This window comes from Lipophrys pholis (genome assembly GCF_963383615.2).
Source record: "Lipophrys pholis genome assembly, chromosome: 11".
NCBI lineage: Eukaryota > Metazoa > Chordata > Actinopteri > Blenniiformes > Blenniidae > Lipophrys > Lipophrys pholis.
The window spans coordinates 24,981,752-25,001,414 of NC_137631.1; the positions used below are offsets into that span (position 1 = coordinate 24,981,752).

The following is a 19,663-nucleotide window of genomic DNA, read 5'->3' on the forward strand; positions in this document are numbered from 1 at the left end:
CGCTACCAGTCGACCTGTTTCAGTATGGGCGGCCCGACCAGGAGTATACTACTACTACTCAAGCTGACGTGGCTCGAGAGGTCCTAGAGACACACAAAACTATCCCACCATGGTAAGGCAGGGATCCCATCGGAATAGCCTCAAACACTGTCCCAGTAACATTTATTATTAGAGTCTGATTTAGTGTTGGGATGAAACATGAACTCTTCAGATGTAGAATCAAATCATTGCTACTTGAAATATATTTCACAAGCCTTTTTTTTTTTTTTTTTTTTTTTTTAGACGTCACATGAACACGCCAGATAAGTTTGTTTCATATTTACATTGCTTCTCATGACTAATTTTATGTGAAAGGGGTTGCTTGTAAAAGCAAAGTCTTTTGTGCTACTCACAGCACTATAGAGCTTTTCAGCATCTTTCAGCTTTGGTTGTTCAGCTCACACCTGTCATTTTGGTTCAGTTTCTCCACTTTCATCAGACTTGTTTTCAGCTGCGGCCGACAATTGTTTTCAGCTCCAAGAACCATTTCAGTTCAAACCGCAGACAGACAAATTTAACATTAAACTGGTGAATGTAGTGGCCCATTTAGCAAGACTAAATGGGAAGGAATTATCAAGTGGAGGCACACAATTTCAAGCAGTGTTGTTCTGTGTCTGCCGGTCGTCTTAATAGGTGAATGTCTGCTCACTTGAACAATTGTGATAATATGTCACTCTTTTGTTTACACTTTGTTTCTGTTCCTGCCGGATGGTTAAACAACCTGTTATTAGTTTGAAAATCCAGCTTTTATCTTTTGTTCCTGCCTTTTCTGGTCTTTGTGTTTCATCATTCGAATAGAAAATGACTAATTCTTCAAATTATATGCATTGATATCTGAACCAGCCTTCTCAGTTAGTCAACAATTGCCCTGATTAGTCACATTGAGACGCAATCATGTTTCATTATCTTGATACATATATCTACTTTAAGTGATATTTAAAGGCAAATGTCAGTTAAGGCCAAGTCTATTATCCATCAAGAAACATAAAACAACACCATCCTGCTCCTTCTTCAAGCATCCCTTTATTTATATAGTATACAGTGGATATTCTACTGAATATTGAACTCATCTTCCACTCATTTGAGAGCAGCTCCTGTCAATTCCATGTGAATTGTCAATATAGAGACTTCGGTAGTTTGCTGAATGTCTTTACCTAACTTGCCTGATATATTTGAGAGAGGACTGTTGCACCATGGGTACTATCCATCCACCCATCCACCTTGACAGGGTCAATTGAAGGAAATATCAAAATACAGGAAACGTAATTTTTTAGTAAGGGCATAGGTTCTTATTATTGTAGTGTTTCTCAATATTGGCATAAATACCACAGTGTTCAGCAAAGCATCTCCTATTCCCAGCTCGTGCTCTTGATCGATGTATTTACATTAGACACACAAAGAAAATGTTCTTGAATATCAGCACTCTACACAGAAAACAAGTGGCAATTGTCTAAATCCTGTAAGTCATGTTTATTTTAATAATAGGAGACACTTAAAAAAGGCTAAAGTTAGAGAATGTCTTCTGATTTTATGATTGACATATAATGGTTCATCCCTGTACCGATTATAAGGTGTTGACGTTTGTAAATACTATTTATCGAACTCCAATAGTCAATTTTTTTCAGATTACACATATTTCAGTGACTTTCTTACAAAATGTTCTACAGAGAGAAATGACTTTGTAGAAATTCAAATGTAGATGTACAATAAAATTAAACTCGAAAATACAATTTCCTCATTTTCTTTTCCTTCGTCCTTACTGCTTCCTATATTACAATATGATGATGATTGATTACAGCTGGCAGGAGACCCACTACTTGCCCCACAAGGTCATTGTACATCAAAATAATATTGCCACTGGCTTAAGAAAAATTAAATAGCTCAAGCTGACTGGCTCAGTATCTAAATGCAGCATTCAGAGATTTAGAGGTTGAGCTCAGAATTTGTGGACGCCGACATCACTGCGAAGGAAAACCACAAACCAAGCAAAACTTGTGAAACACATTGAAGGGAAGCGCAGCTCCAACTTCAGCAGAACAACAGCAAGGGGTCAGATTTAAACAGATGGGAACTGGGAATTCTAAGTGGGCTATTACGGGAACCACAGAACCAAGCAAGGCAAACAAACAAAGCCCTGACGAAGTAAAACATTTGCTGTGGAAGAACAAACAGACGCAGCGATCAGCTGGGCCACATGTTCACAAGGATTTAATGTCAAACATTATTTTCTTATTAAGCTCAATTAGGGGGAAAATGAATGTTAATGAGATGGAAAACGGAGGGGAAGTAAAGAAGGGTGCAGGGAGGAGTGTGGGGCTTCTGACAAGCCTGGGTCGGGTTAAGGGCTGGCGCAGGGAAGAACTGTAATTGGCTTAGAACAGAGGAAGGATAGAACGTGGAGCGATAAATAACAGTCTTGTTTACACAGACAGAAGGATGACCCTCAGCAATGCAGGTCATCGCAATCATGACTGTGTTGAGTCTTTAGTACGTGCTTGCCTTGAAGATAGTGAAATTTGAGGTAGGCAACAAACCTACAGCTTAATGCAATGCTCTAGCCATTTTGTTATGTACACACGATGAAAATCGTCAGCAATTTCATAGATGATGACCGACATTATACCTTATATAATTTAATTATGTCTCCAGCCAGACTCATAACAACAGCAGAAAATTGTCTCTTCAAGATATATACCAGCATAAAATGAAGAAACCCATTAATGAATAAGATTTGTTCATGTCTGGTGAGGTTTCAGCTTCACCTGCTTTAGACTGTGTTCCTCAGACTTGCAGCCTTTTCTACCTTGTAGAAAAAATGCCATCCATTCCTATGATGTGCTTTGACAGCAGATCTGAAAGGCACCATACTCTGCCTGCTCCCTATATTCTGTCTGTCAGGCCACAGCACACTTCGACAAAGGAAGGTCCAAGTTAAAAAAAAAAAAAAAAAAGCCTATATAGATCTATCTTTAGACAGTGAAAGGCAGAGCTCTGAATTGACAGCTGTTTTGAAATTTAGATTTTCAAATATCTCAGCTTTCTAAAACTGTTCAAAGCGGTCCTCAAAACGGTTTTGTTTGGTTGTCAAACTGTATATATAAAGCAAGACACTTTTTAAAAACTCATATTTACCTATATTGGAATATTACACCGTCAAATAGAGGCATTTTTTTGACAGATTCTTTCAGTGAAAATGATTCCATTTGAAATCCTCAAAACTCTTCATCCAAACCATTCTTTTTATACAACACTTTAAACAATCACATAGACAAAAAGGGCTGTACATAAATAACACACACACACACACACACACACACACAAAAAATAAATAAAACTTGAACAGACAAAAATAAAATACCTTCTAACCCCAACATAAAGTGCAGTAATCCAGCGGAGTGGTAACAAAAGCATGGATTACTGCTACAAAGTGCTGCCTATCAAGAATGGGCTTTATTTTGGCCAACTGCCTGAGCTGAAAAAAGCTCGTTGATGTGACTGTCAAGCTTAATGCTCGAATCAAGTTTGACATCTAGGTTTTTTATGGTGGGCTTGACATATTGAGCCAGAGAACAAAGTTCTACCGGGTAGTCACAGTGGTACCACCAAAAACCATTACCTCTGTCTTGTTGCCATTTAGATTTGAACAGTTTCAAGCCATCCAGGTCTGAATATCATCAAGACAGTGAAGCAGTGGCTTTGTAATATACCAACAGACATTTTAAGAGGCACATATATCTGGTTTTCATCTGCATAGCAGTAGAAATAAATACTGTGTTTTCTAAGTATGGATCCAAGGTGTAATAAATAGAGAGAACAAGAGAGGACCCAAAAATGAACCTTGTGGAACACCACAAGAGATGAAAGCAGTGACAGATGCACATTTGCCAACATAGAAGTCTTGATCTGGTAGATAGAATAGAATATAAATATTTTAATATCACAGAGGGAAATTCATTTCAGCATTACTCCACACAGAATATAACAAGATTTGAACAATCCCAGGGCCTTACAAATGACCCTGACCCACGTCTCCAAACCAGAGATGAGGATGTCTTGTTCCACAGTATTAAAGGCAGCAGTTAACTCTAATAGCACCAAGACAACACAGTTGCCAGAGTTGGTATCCAAAGGAATATAATTAAAACCCTTACAAATGCTGATTAGGTGCTGGACAGAGTTTTAAAACTGGATAGTAAAACCTCAAGATTGTTCATTTACAAATTCCATTAGTTGCCTCGAGCTTTTGGCTCGAGGATTAAAATAAGAGTTTTGAAATAAGTCTAATATTTGCTAAAACTGTAAGGTTTTAATTAAAAGCTGAACAACTGCATGTTTCAGAATTAGACAGACCACACCTGTGGACAACTGCTGTTGATTATGTTCAGTGCCACGGGCCCGACTGTGAGAGAAACATCTTTAAATAATCGTGGAGGGACAACATCATTTTGAGAACCCGAAGCATTATCTAATGAAATAGGAAGAGTCACAGGCTCAAAAAGCATGATGTACATTTGAGGAGGAACAGAGAGGGAGGGGTCAGAATCACCCGATGAAATGAGTGCCCTAGTAGGGATAACTTTATAAAAAAAAAAAAATGAAGAAAGCCGTCACAGACAGCAGGGAGTCTGTGGTAGATTTAAGGCCCTGTTTACACGACAATGTTTCAAGTGAAAATGCATCTTTTTTTTCTCCATGTCAGACAAGTTTCACACTCATTTGGCAACGTTTTGGAAACGATGTCTGTTTACACAGAAATAGCAGAAATGCTGAAACTTGAAGTAGATTTCATGGAGGCCCACTTGTGGATGCGTTCGGTTGTTTTTGTAATGAAACCACACACGCACAGCACACAATAGTGAACAATAGACTATAAACATTAACTATGGCTAGAGAACACGGACATTCGGAGATAGACGAAGAAGTTGGATTACTATTCCGGGTGACTCGACGAGAAAACTACCAAGTTCCAGGAGAATATGAACTGGGAATCATGACACTCTAGAGGTCGCCGTTATTGTTTTTGTCCATCTTCTCACGCGTGTGTAGAAGAACTATTTATAACGGCTGCTGTGCACTGTAGCCCCGTTTCAGTGAATTTGCATTTTCTGCTGTTTCAACGGAAGCAGAGAGGGAGAGTTTTCCATTTTGACTAAGATAGCATTAATTGTTTTAAAAATTGACAACACTTGTGAGCGCTTGCTAACACAACCTGGGAGAAATATGTCCTTCTGGCATCTCTCACAGTGGACTGATATTCACACCGACTGTCCCTCGGTATTTGAAGAGACTTGACAGTTTCAGTACCGAATTGGTTTCTGTTCATTAGCAGGAACACAACATATAAAGGATTATTCTACAGTTTATTTAGGTGCTTTTTATTTCTGATATGTAATGTCCCGTCCTGGAGGTGAAGTGTGAAGGACGTACGTTTGAATCCCGGTTGTGCCATGATTCAGCTCAGAAAAATGGTGCAACTTGCAATGACTTTCTGCAGCAACCTGTGTGCAAAAGAGAGCAGGCAGCTACACTAGTAGTGAACAGGTAGTGCCACAAAGTAGTCAAGTGCACGGGAGTGTGTAGCCTGTCTTGGCCCATATTCAACAGGGATTGGACTCCAGCGCCCCGTGACCCGAGGTTCAGTAAAGCAGTATTGAAGATGTGAATAAATTGTTTTGCATTGGAGGCATGGGAATTCCACCATCTGACCCATACACAACATAGTGCTTGACAAGAAAATAGTTTATCTATTCTGTCCATGGGAAAGTGGAATATTTTCACCACACTGCTGTGCGTATACACATGTGTATACAGTTTGAAATGGGGGTGAGGGAGATGTTGACAGCTTGTGGTTTTTTCACTTCCATCCCTAAAGTTCCTGCCTTTTATTTGCTCACTTCCTGTAATTCCCACTAGTGCTTCAGTTCAGTTTACAATCACTCTACAAAATATAGAAAACAGATGATGTATAGTAATCCCCTCTTTAGACACAAACGCACGCTGTACAAAAATGCCAGTTACAGCATTTCAAGGCAGGTTCTCGCAGTTCTATATTAAAATTCCAAACAGTGTAAGCAATAAAAAGCTTTAGGCTTTTCATTTTTGCAGACTTACTGAACGCATAATTCCCTGCAATTTGCTAATTTGGTGACTTTGCAGAATGTGATCCTTATACCTTGCAGCAAAGGTGCAGCTCTCATTGATGTCGACATGGTTTTGTTGTTTAATCAAATTTTACAGTCACTGCCTCCCTTTCTATCTGGCCTTCTGGCTTATAGCAGCACCGCTGTGCCTGTTTTCTTCTGCAAACGTTTTGGAGAGAGAGGATTTCTGATTAATCCCTCGTGTTGCTGAGGTGGAAGAACTGTGATGAAGTGAAAGAACAGATATTTGACATGGGCACCATGCTGTTTGTTTATTTTTTGTTTTTTCTGTATGCCTGCTGGTGGTGTATCTCTCTATATATTTGAATATTTTCCGCTGTCTTTATGTGGATACTTTTTGGATACTTAAACCCATTTGTGCTACTTTATTTCAGAGGATTATCCAATCTTGCAAAAAAAATATTTTAAATTGATGTTAAGTCTTTTACAAAAATTATAATAGATTCTGAATATATGCTAAGACATTGATGGAATTGTGTGGGATCTGTGTCTAAAGGCACAAAAACAAACAAACACAAGGTTCCATCTACTGCAATACAAATGGTTGGTGAGAATATACATGAGTGCTGTTAAAAGCTACCATATGTCTGCCAACACCGGGGATGTATGTAATAAATATACAAAGGAGACGGGTAACTCATTGAATTTTCGTGTGAAATGTGATGAAGTCCAACTCTTTTGAGTAATGGACCTAAATGTTTGTCAGACATGTTTCGTGCCAAAATACCCTGAAATGCCAAACTGTGTGCTCTGAATATTTCCCAATTTTTTTTACAAAGCTCTAAACAATGTAAAGTTCTGGACTTCGGATTCCTCCAGGCTAGGAAAGCTGTTGCATTTTGTTGATAGAGTATGTGCACTCCCACGTGCACTGCCAAGGGCAAGCGGAAGGAACTTTCTGAACTTCGGGAACCATACCCGAACATTGTAGATGAAATCATGATGCATATGTTGTAATCATAAGCATCTCTGAGACCAATACATTTTTTTATTTTTTTGTCTTTATTTTCTATACTGTAACCTGAACGCATTACTCTTTACTGAATGCCCTTGTCCAAATAGAATTATGAGTGGTGCAGGTGAATGTAGATGAATGTTTGTAAATGTTGTTGTTGGCGACCATTCGCCTCACAATTCCCTGACCTAAACTTGCAGGTCAACAAGTATCTGGACTTTGCAGAGTCTCCCTGTGCCTAGATTGTTTTTTGTTTTTATTTAGTTTTCTTTTTCCTCTGTGTAATCTTGTTAATTGTTATCTCAAATTTGACTTTATGCGTCAGTGATAATCTGGCCCTGTGATGTAGACCTGATGAATGCACCCTGCCAGAGTCAGCTATACTGTAAGTATCTCTAACCCGGGATAAAGTTTATCTTAAGAATGGATAGAAAGGATGATTTCTTCAATTGGCAACCGTTTGAAAATACTACCTCAAATTACAATATAGAACAATCCTACCATCTATAATCTTATATTCCTGGAGGCTAGTTTGGATAATTGTTATAACAGATGCCTTTTAAATGAATAAATAATAAATGTAGCTCTAATTAAAACCGTGTTTCATTTTGTGGATACATTACGAACAATATTTAGCGCTACTGGTCCCATAAATTTGCCTATTTAAACACATTTTGTTGAATAAACAATGCTCGGCTGGTTATATAGACCGTTGTGGCAAGGATGAGAACTGAGAAGGTATTTCACACTTTCATCTTAGCAAAGCAGTAACAAATTTCCATTTTGCCTTCCACTCCACCTAAAAATGTTTGTCCCAGGCAAACTCAAATTTTTTTTTAATTTTAGATATATATTTGTTTTATTTTTCTTTTCCGTCACATGTTTTGGATGTATAGACATGTGCAACACAGAGTAAATGCACAGTCAGCCAACAGATATGAGGTAAAATGTTGGTGCTAATATGGACATTTCACAATGCAAAGATGTTTTATATACAAAACAAATTTCCACACATAAAAACTAAACCGGTCGTAGTTGTGACATCTGCTCAGACCCATCTGCTACTGTTCCATGTACCTAACTAACGTGTCCCTCATTTACAGTAGGGCTACCTTCATGAGCTTGCGGCCGGACACAGGTGAAGCCTGTTGTCCAAATCCCACTCCTGTTTTCTGCTTGGCTGGACTGTAATTTCCTGAGCTTTGGAGAGCAGGATACGCTGCCCTGCACACAGGAAAACAGACCTGATGTGCACTTAGTCTCTGTATGTGGGCTACAGATAAAGGACACACACAGACATGCGCGCACACACACACACACACACACACACACACACACACACACACACACACACACACACACACACACACACACACACACACACACACACACACACACACACACACACACACACACACACACACACACACACACACACACACACACACACACACACTCTACAGCTCCCTCGTCTTGGAGCAAACAAACCTCTCGCTGCTATAATAGCTCTTACCTTCAAGATATATAGCCACATTGCTTTCAAGCCAGAGGGTCACACACCATTGCACCTTGCTGATAATGCCTGTGATTCGTAATTTGTTATTACACACGCATAATTGTCTAGTTAATAATGTTTGGTACCCGCTTTCCCTTTGTGATACATACAGTAATAAACAGTGGTTTTGTTTTGCATCTGTTGTTTCTATCACCGAACAACCGCTTAGAATGTCCGACAGTTTTATAATTCTTTCCTTTTTCTTTTTTATAATTATTTCTATTGAGCTTTGAATGTGACCAAACTTTCTTTGAAATCTTTTGACGCCAATTCACAGAGAGTGTCTTCAGTGGTTTTGACATCTTTTTCCCTCTCTTAAAGCCTTCTTTCAGGTCACAATCATTCAACGCCGAGGGTTGTGTCACTACCCTGCTGTCCTCCCCAAAACCCCCATAAACCCCTGCAGACACTCTGCCGAGCCCTGACTCCCAGATAACCTGATTAAACAGTGAGTGCCCTGTTGCTGAGCCTCAGGCATTACAGCCGCTAATTCAGCTTGTCCACCGCCTGCTGAGGCGTGTGGCATAACCTCTAATGCACTCTGCCTGGGTACCAGGGCAACTCCACTTTTCGCTTTATAGAAAGGAGACAGAAAAACTCCCACTGTATATACTAACATGGCTGACACTGACCCCAAAATACTGGAAATGTCCAGAAATGGGACATTAGGTCATTAGAATATGTACTTAAGGAGGTGCAAACTGTGAGACAGAAGTCATTTTTAACTTGTGTAGGCCAATTTAAAATAAGTTTTTTTTTCCCAATGTTTCCCAGTGACACCAACAAGTTATTTGGGACACTGACTTTGACACTCAGGAGGTCACAACTATAGTTTTAGTCCCGTCTCTGCTCAAACTGTCAAGATGTAATTTTACTATTCTAACTGTTAATGTCACAGGATCCTGCGGTGAAAAGACAACCTTGAAAAAAATTATCTTCAGCACAGAAATTCTCTGGTTTTTTCCTGCACTTCAATGAAATGTTTAATCTTTTACTCACCAAGGTTGATTTGTAATTTGACTACACTGTTTGGATTCATATATCGTGTTACATTTGTAACGTTTGTTCTCTGACTATATACACTAATCGGTCAGAAAATAATCAACACTGAAAGGCAAAGTAAAAGTCTGCTATCTTTTTATCTGCTACTAGATGGGCTATATTAGGCCACAAGTGAACATTCTGCCCTGAAGTTTGACGCATCAGAAATAAATGGGCAAGTGTAAGAAAATTGCTACTCTTGTGGGGTTTTCACAGTCTGCTGTGGTCATTATCTATCAAAAGCAGTTCAAGAAAGGAAAAGCAGTGCAGTGGTGCCTGATTCGTAGGTAGGAAATGCTCATCAATGCGCATCAGCAGTGAAAGCTTTGCAAAGCAGTCTCTGAAGATCTTCTTCTTCTTGGTCTGCACCAGCATTTACTTGGCATGTCGCTGCTCTGACAGGCACCCACAAAATATATAGAATCCGCTGTCTGCTTAGACGTTGTGTCTCGAACCATCTCTGGTAAGTGGCAGAAGTTCTATTGAGTTGGGGCGTTGAAATCCTCGGGTATAAGGTTCTCTGCCAGCCTTCAACAGGACACCCTAACGATGTGCTTGGGTCTGCAGTGTCGAGCCCACAGTCATATCTGCCATCTGATCCGACTCAGCCGTATAGGTTAATACATTTACAGTTCTGCTCCTCTCTTCACTCGGGTATCAAGAATGTACTTTCTGTGATCAGGGGGAAATGCTTGGTCAACGTCTTGTATTCAAATATCTTGTGCTGGACAATCTGTGACTCGCAGAAAAATCCAGCAACAACTCAACTGGCAGGATCAGATCAGGTGGTGTTTGCCAATATGAGCATTGACATTGCCCAGCAAGATTAGAGTCCATATATAGGCCTTCACCCACTCACTCCAAGAATACGGAATACTCTGCACTGCCACTTGCTGCATAAGTACAAAAACTGCATTTCCTCAGTGATTTCAAGTGACAAGGAGGCTATTTCCTTGTGTGTGTATCCCCACATTTGCCTGGCACCTCTCACCCTGTAAACACTTGTATAGGAAAGAGACTACAATTTATTAAGACGTTTGTATGCCAGAGCTGGCGCTGTGCATGGGGGCTGTCTAACCCAGTGGGTCCCAGTGACCCTCATCAAGGTTAGGTAGACATTGTGTGTTCCACTTTTGAAGGGCTATTTTTTAGAAGCGATTGTCTGGGTCTTCACTCCAGACATTCCCATATTTGATGACTTGAACATATTGGTCCCACCATCAGAGCTCCGGCGATCACAAAGCCAGTCAAGCCATCAATAGTCTGGTGGGCATCGGTACTAAACCACAGAGGAAACCAGGAGTATTATCATTCATAGGAATACTATAACATGTACCACCAACCCGGCCATTGTTATAGACAGTGTTGCAAATCATGTTCACCTTTTCATAGAAGCAGTTTGAAACACATTTTATCACAAAGATAAGGCTGCTTCTATTTTATAAGAGGTACATGAAATTCCTCAGTTGTAATTGAACAGAGCTATCGTGCTGACACCATAGTTCAGGTCTGAGTGCACTTCATGCAGGTGTTCTGTATGAACAAATATAAAACATTATAGAACCGGTGCCAGAAATAGTAGCAGACAGGTAAGCCAGCTCTCCAAACCGTACCTTGAGTGTCAGACAAAGGGAGATTGAATTATCCCTTATGGTAGAGAGGGGGAGTGTTTTGTACCACGATACACCAGGGAGAGCCTTTGTGACTCTTTCAGCGCCTTTCAGAAGCAGGATTATTTTTTTTTATCTTGCCAGACGGCCAGCTGAATGAAAGATCTTTCTATCATTCTCTATCTTCTCTATGCTTTTAACTCCCTCACACTTTTCCACCTTCCATCTTTCATTCAATCTCTTTTGGTCCAAAGACTGTCTATTTATATCTTCTTTCAGAATCCAAGGACATCTTTTCTTTTTGATGTAATGAGGATCGTTCCAGATCAGCGACTCTGGGATTAGAAATAGTAAAAAAGAAATCTGCACTTAACACAATCCAATATTCCAGGATAGTGCGTTTGCTGAAGAGCACATTCGCAATTTTTGAATAATTTACGATATCTAGGACATTCACACCAATAAAGAGTGGTAACAAGGGTTTAAAAACCATTAACATTGGGTTTATAATTACAAATTACACCACCCAAGCATACAGATTTTCGTTTAAAAATTTAGAGGTGGCTGCTCAGCCATCGCCTACGTTAACAATGATGCTGAGAATCAGAATCTCCATTATTGCAAAGTGCAGAAGGACATCATTTATATCTTCACACACAGCAGAGCTACTTAAGACGATTGAATCGGAGGAGATTACGCGAGGTGATACCAGTTTTCTGGCTCATGAGATTTCCTGATTTGAAACATGTTCACCTAAGTAAAAAAGCATATCCCAAATAACTTGGTACAGATATATATACACAATAGCTGCCTTGATTGGAAGGTCTGATTCGGTGAGATGTTGATTTATTATTTTGTTTTGTAACCCTTTTATATACCTTCTGTTTTCTCCTCATTGTGCCTTCATCATGTCATTAACCCTCTCAACTATAAAACCAGCAAGTCCAAGGAGAATATTGACAGAGAGTCATGACAGTCTGGAGGCACACATGGTTGCTGTTGTTCATCTACTTTCACATATGCAGAAGAACTAGTTACTACCGTGGTGATGCATGTGCTCAGGAGCATCATTTTTGGAAAGTTGAGTTTTCTCCCGTTTCCATGGAGAGGGTGTCAAGAGCATTTTTGAAATGGTCCACCGAGCTGTTTTCAAAAAGTTGCCTTTTTAGTGGCTCTAAGCACTGCTGCCATGTAAATGGACACCCTAAATGCAACAAAAGTTGTCATTTTCTATTGGAAAATACTTTATTTGAGCTCTTTGATAACATGAAATTGTGGTTTCACTTTGCAGAATGTGCTGCTTCGCAGAAAAGTTTCCCTGTTGGTCTTTCAGGATTTCTCAGCGAGATATCGTTAGAGCATTAAACAGACTTGGCAGGTGTGTTTCTTTTTGACAGCCTGCTTCCTTGGCTTAATTTCAGGGGTACAGAATTATTCGGGTTTTTGAAGCTGGTTGGAGCAGATGTGTACAGGGCCAGCGGATTAACAGCCTCTTTTCCCAGTGGGTGTTTCTGGGAGGAGCTGATGCCTCAAGGTCTGAGCTCAGAGAGGAATAGGGAAAAAAAAATGTTAACATCTTTTTAGAAAGAGGAGGGGAAAAAATAACATCCCTTTGTTGTTTTTACAGCTTACTGGCTTGGGAAGTGCTGTAAAAATTCTGAAGGACACAGACTTTTCTTAACAAAGGTACAGACTGAGATTGCAATACTGCATAGTGCATTAAATATCCATTTTAATCGTATTCATTATAATTATTCACGTGTTTCTTTAAAATATAACTATGTAGATTTGCTAATTTTTGGTTCGATTGCTGAGATCTGCTGGTTAGCCAGACACCTCCGATGCCTGTGCTTCACCTTAAGTTTCCCCTCTTTGTGGATTCTCTGGAGTGACTTGGCCAATTACTTTTATTGTGTTGGAGCTGCACGTTAATGTGTTTCAGCGAGGTTGGGAAGCTCCTCCACCAGCAGACAGTCTGAGCTGTGTTAGGGCAGGACCAGGGCTCCTCTGGGTGGACCACTGCTTGTTGATAAAGACTGATCCACAGGAGTCTCTGGGAGGTGCTCGGTACTTTTCACCTTGAAGGTAACGCAGAGCAGTTTCTCCGGGATCTTAAGAAAGCGGCAGGCAGGCAAAGCCCCTTTGAATTCACCTTCCCAGCAAAGGGAGGGCTACTTGAATGGCTCAGGAGGAGATGAATTTGGAGTGAATGTGAAATGAGGTGATGGCAGTGGAAGGCTACGGAGATGCTCCATATGCATGACGGGGCTTCTTTCACCACTTTTCCCTTTCACTCCATCTATTCTTGTCTGTGTTTAAGGCTGTGATAAAATTGCCCTAGCTCAGCCACCTCTCCCTCTGCTTCTGCCACAATAAGCCAAGTGGCCAATTGAGTGGGGCTCCAGCTCCTACTTCTGCCTATATCCCCCCTCTGTTATCAGCCCAGCGTCTCATCGAGCATAGGTGCCTTTTAAGAGGAGGTAATCTCAGAGCCCGACAAGAAGAGAGAAGAGAAGTGGATAGGAGAGCAATATTTAGTGTTAGTGAAAATTTAAACAAGGAGGATACTTTCAAAATGAAGTGGAGTTACAATTATGCTTTTGTTTGTGTGTGAACTACATGATAATGCCTTCCTTTATCCCTTATTTCACTTTATGCTGAAGCTCTGAATCCTTTCCTCGCTTCGGTTCACACCAAAGCTGTTCTATTTCTGTTCTTCCCCGCAAGGCCATGGTATGCATGATATCCGATGCTATAGAGTTGAAATGTACCCATCATTTAGGACCCATGGACAAGGGTGTTGGGCAATACTGCACAGCATACTCGTGAAAGATCCCAGATAAAGCCTGGTTAGGATTACATGACGTCATCCATCAGTGATGTCAGCAGCAGGTAGTCAATAGAGGGCGAGTGATTAACATGAATGAGAATGATAAAACTAAGGCAGACTGTGAATATCGTTCTTCCAAAATATCAAGAGGAGAAAGATAGTTCGTACAACACAAGCAGCTTAATTAGCTGTGACAATTGGACGAGCAGACCCAATGGCGATCATTAGTTTCACTGCTCCTTCGAGCTGTGCTACATGATGAAGAGTTTCAGGGCTCACACACCAGCGACACTACATGCTAAACATGATTAAAGTATGACCGTTGAATAGAGTGTACATCCCTCAAGCGAGCTTGAGCATGTTTCGGCACACGGCAAGCTTGGTCCCTTGGCCTACAGTACGTAAAGGGCAGCGCTCGACATCCATCTACGCACTGCCCTCTGCATTCTGTAGACGCAGTAGTATGCTGGAGGCTCCAAGGCTGAGTGGAGGTGGTTCGCGGCAGCCCATAGCCTTCTCATATCGTTTGCAGTATAAATTAGGCTTAATGGCATTTAATGTGTAGTCATATCGATACCCGGCATCGGCAAGTAGGTAAAGGTTAATACTTGTACTCGTCTTTTAAAAAAGTGGTATCGGTGCATCACTACAGTAGGTATAATGGCTTCGGGGCAATTAGTGTGTGAGGAATAAAAGGAAATTGTAGGTAATGGCTGGGTGGATCTTTACCGATGGGCAGAATCAAAGTCCAATCTTTTTTTTTTCCCCTTAATAAGCTGTTTTCCTTGTAATTGAAATTGCTGTTCCTTCTTGGTGGCTCAGATGCAAATTTTCAAGTCTGAGGAAAAGATTTCTTTGTGTCTTGTAATAGGGGCAAAATAGACATCTTATTTTGCTAAGAGGCGTGTGATGAGCTGTGTGAGAAATGGAATGCCTCCAGTCTGACTTAAAATTCTCCGTCGAGTCTGCGACACAATGATCGGGTGCTCTTTAGAAATGTACAGGGTGATTTTCCCTCCACATTGATCACTGATAGAAGCGATATCTTTGAGTTTATTAAATATTAACCATAATCTAAATTACCACATGTAAAAAAAAATATATATATTTTACACATTTTCTATTTTATTCATTCATTTCCACTATCATTCTTCTGAGTTGACAGTTCCCTTGAGGCAGGTCTGACTGATAGCAGCATGTTTAATATGTGCAGTATAACTTACACATCCTATATCCTGGAAGCTCTTAAGGTCTCAAAAGACCTCCTTCTACATTTTCTACATGATAATAGACAAAGCTGAAATCTACTGAATATCAGGCATTGTCTTCCGCCTTTTTTATGTCTGTTGGGCACAAAGAAACGAATCTGCAAGGTTGTTTTTTTTTTCAGGCTTTTGTAACTCTGAGATCTTTGATGGGGAGAAGAAGAATTGAAAGGTGAAGATTTGTGCACACATGCCTGCAACGTGGACCGAAGAGAGCAGTTAGATGAGAACCAGCATCCAAGCATCAGGGCTGGAAAGACTGTGCAGCTTTTTACTGAATTCTGTTTGATGACTATTGCCATTGTTGCAAGTACAGCCAACTCACTATTCCACACAAATCCTGGAGGATAAAAAAGGAATTGTGCTCTGTAGAAAATTGTGCTTTTGAGACAATGCGTTGGAAATATCCATTATAGCGTTTTAGCAGTATTTACGTATGGGTAAGGCAGTACTTTTGTTTTGTGTCTGTTTGATTTTTCTGCATGAGACTACAGAGCTTCACAAAGAAGACCTTTGTTCATCTTCACAATATAAGGAATTCTGACCTACTTTTTCAGCACATTCACGCGACACACCATTTCCATGGTATACAGCTTTTGCAGTTATCCGTGAAAATGTTTCTTGCGAAAAACCAGAATTTGTAAAGAGGTTGCCACATAAGTGCTACCTTCTGCTAAATTATTTGGAATTGAATTTTAAGATGTTATCAAATTCAATAGTTCAACACTTTTACGTGAGGGTGTGCAAGGACAAATACGTCTGTGCACACCAATAGCTGTGATTCTCTTATATTCAGCATGAAAAAGGTGCAACCATGTGTCAAATTCCTCACTTTTGTTCATGTCAGAAAAAGCCAGATTCCATCACCTTATCAAATAACAAGCATACTGTGTGTGTGTGTGTGTGTGTGTGTGTGTGTGTGTGTGTGTGTGTGTGTGTGTGTGTGTGTGTGTGTGTGTGTGTGTGTGTGTGTGTGTGTGTGTGTGTGTGTGTGTGTGTGTGTGTGTGTGTGTGTGTGTGTGTGTGTGTGTGTGTGTGTGTGTGTGTGTGTGTGTATACATACATACCGTATTTTTTATTTTTTTTGTAATTATTTTATGAAGGATCTCAAGGCAATTTGGTTGAGACAGCCCAATATTAGAAATGGCTAATTAGCCATAAGGATTATTGTAAACTGCACAACATATTGCACCATATGTCTAATACATCCAGCGTACTAAAGCCATAGACATTTTAAGCTTTAGTGTTAAATCAACGCCAGGTTATGGCTAAAAAGTAAAAGAAACAAAGTACAGGTTTTTCTTCTGTTAGATAAAAAACAAAACTTTCTTGATCCAGGTGTGTGCGTGATGTTAGAGTTCCTTACGTGATCAAAGAAAGTTAAATCAGTCTGCAGCTCACGTCTTGCCATGTTTCAAAATCCACACTTTATTTTCCCCCTATGTGACAACAATATGTGTTTGATTATTCATTCCGTCCTTGTGTGAAGCAGTTTACCGCTGAGTTGTTGGCGTGATCCTCCATTGAAATGATCCGACACAGGACACCTCACAGCTAATGTTCTCATTACCACACAGACATGCTGAGAAGAAAAGCTTCCCTTGTGCAAAAGTGTTATTGTGTGTGTGTGAGTCTCGGTGTGCGTGGGTGTCTAAATGACGGCGCAAAGTCATACGTACATGCTCGTTTGGAAAACATGGCACATCTTTTATGGAGTGACGATCCCCAAATTCACGGTTCGGCTCTGTTGCGTGCCTCTTTGCATGTATGAGCGTCTCTATAAGCTGTTCAGCAGAGGGGATGATAATGCACGTTGGGCTGAGAACGCAGAACAAAGTTGAGAGTCAGCAGTTCCGCCGTACTTGAAAGAGGGGAAATGGCCCCTCTCATGGAAAGCCTCCGTTGGTATATTCTTAGGGCACAGCGAGAGGAGGAGCATGAGATGATGTATGAAACCATTAGGCTCCTAACACCTAAAACACTTAGTTCTGCTGCATGTCTGCCATTACAACCATTATAATATGTGCTCCAGGCGGGGTGGTGATGGAGAGATTGGAGGACAAAGTAAGATGAAGTCACAGGAGTGAGGTATACGGAGAGTAGTTGGATGACCCCTGCGATAGCGAGGTTATGTGATGCCATGCATTACAGATAGGAGGAAGAAAGAGTGGTAATGTGATGCTATCGATAGACGGGAGCTCTCTCACTGGCTCCCTCTTTCTCTGATGAATCCCTAATGCCCTGCATCAGTGCTAATAAAGGAAGTTAAGTGATCTCTTTAGCGAGAGATTACGAGTCAAATGAAATCATCACATATGGTGTCTTTATAGGATGAAAATGACCTCATGGGTACAGCCTCATTTGCAAATAGGATTTATAAAAACTACATGCATTGATTGATTACAACATGTAATCATTGCTCAGTCACAAGCACTTTGGAGGGCTGTTTTAGATGCTGCACAGTCTGGATACGTCCAAAACCACCTTTTTACCTGAGTCAAAGCAATTGGAAGGGCTGAAGAAATGATAATCGGACTAAAGAAGTGCAGCCAAGTTCTGAGAAAAAAATCAATACTATTGATATTCAGTCATACACAGTAACTTAGTGAGCTACAGTAACAGAAGAAACCTCCACTGAGAAAAGCCTCTATACAAAGCAGTAATTTAAATAATGTTGAAGATATACTGTATATTTCTTTAAAGCATTGCCGATGCTTTTACTTCTTGGGTTATGGCAGTACAATTGGTAAGGCCCCATGTGGCGTGTTGAAGGACATACTTTGCTGTCCTTGTAAAGGCTCCGCCAGAATCAGAGTGAATCATCTTGGGCACAACAGTCGATGCTTGTGGGTTCAAGTCCATTCCAAGCATTCCAGTGTGGAATTTGTATGTTTTCCCTGAGTGCGCATGGACTTTTCAGGGGTTCCAACAGCCTAAAGACATGTCTTTGAGGTGAATCGGTGACCCTAAATTGCCCGTGGCTGTGAAGGTTGATGTGTGTCGCTCTGTTCTTTAACTTGCGATAGACTTGTGATCGGTCCATTATGCACCCTGCCCACATCCATTGTCTGGAATCAGATGTGGTTTCCCATGGTCTTGGATTGGATGGATGGATGGATGTTCAGGAGCAAGGATTCCCAGCCAGAGGGGCCCGACCCCCATGGGTAGACACCAAAGATCCATGCTGCCTGTATGAATGAACACAGGCAATCGACTATATCGCGAGCATAGTAAAAACAATTTTAATCTTCTGCATGAAGAAAAGTTGTAACTTTTTTAATTAAGATTATTTGCAGTGAATACTTTGTTATGACATTATGGTAGTAATCTAACACAATTGACACATCGTAGTGTCACTTCAAAGATAATTAAAACTTATGAAATGTTTGTAATGTTGTGTTTGATTTTAACTGAAAAATAACAAGAACCAAGCAAAACATGAATCTTCAGAAAGTTTGTTGTGAACGTTCAAGTTCGTAGCACCAGATGCATGGGCTAATTGAAATGATTATGTTTTTTGTTGCCTCAGTGGTTGTATATTTTCTATAGTCAAATGAGCCATCATTCACGGCAGTCTTTTTAAATTCTGTATGAAAAAATTCATTTAAAGAGCTTATCACGCCGTGTTTGAGTGGAGTAAGCATCAGAGAGTTCACTCAGCTTATTGCTGATACAGCAGGTGCACGGCGGGCAACAACACATTTCACGGAAAGTGGTTGGCTGACTAAACAGGACAGTGTTGTTTCACTGTGGATTAATAGGGGCTTGTTGGTTCGAAGGGATATTGTGCTCACGTTAACTGTGCATTTGCACGGTCCCCCAGGTGAACTGGGGGAATGACGGGAAATTCCACCGAGTCAGGAAAACTGGATGCATTAATAAGTGATGTTGGCAGATTGAGGATCCCTCAGTCGAGGAGGAGAATATGAGTGGGCAGGCGAAAAGACCAGACCAAAGACAGACTATATATTAGATCTTATATCTGGTATGATAGTTAATCTTAAGCCCCATTTACACAATACTCTTTTTCAGTGAAAAGGCAAAACATATGTTTCGACTTATGACTCCCTGTCCATATTCTCCGGGGACATGGTAGTTTTATCGTTGAGAGTCAACTGGAATAACAATCCAGCTTCATTGTCTAAGCATACGAATGTCCTTGTACTCGCCATATTTAATGTTTATAGTGTTTTGTTCTCTGAGCCCA

At 40.4% G+C, this 19,663-nt stretch overlaps 1 protein-coding gene across 1 annotated transcript in view; it reads left to right on the forward strand.

Annotated features, from left to right (window-relative positions):
* The window catches only part of cdh13 (cadherin 13, H-cadherin (heart)), a 266,013-nt gene that overhangs the window by 67,973 nt on the left and 178,377 nt on the right, over positions 1-19,663 (forward strand). The window lies entirely within an intron of this gene.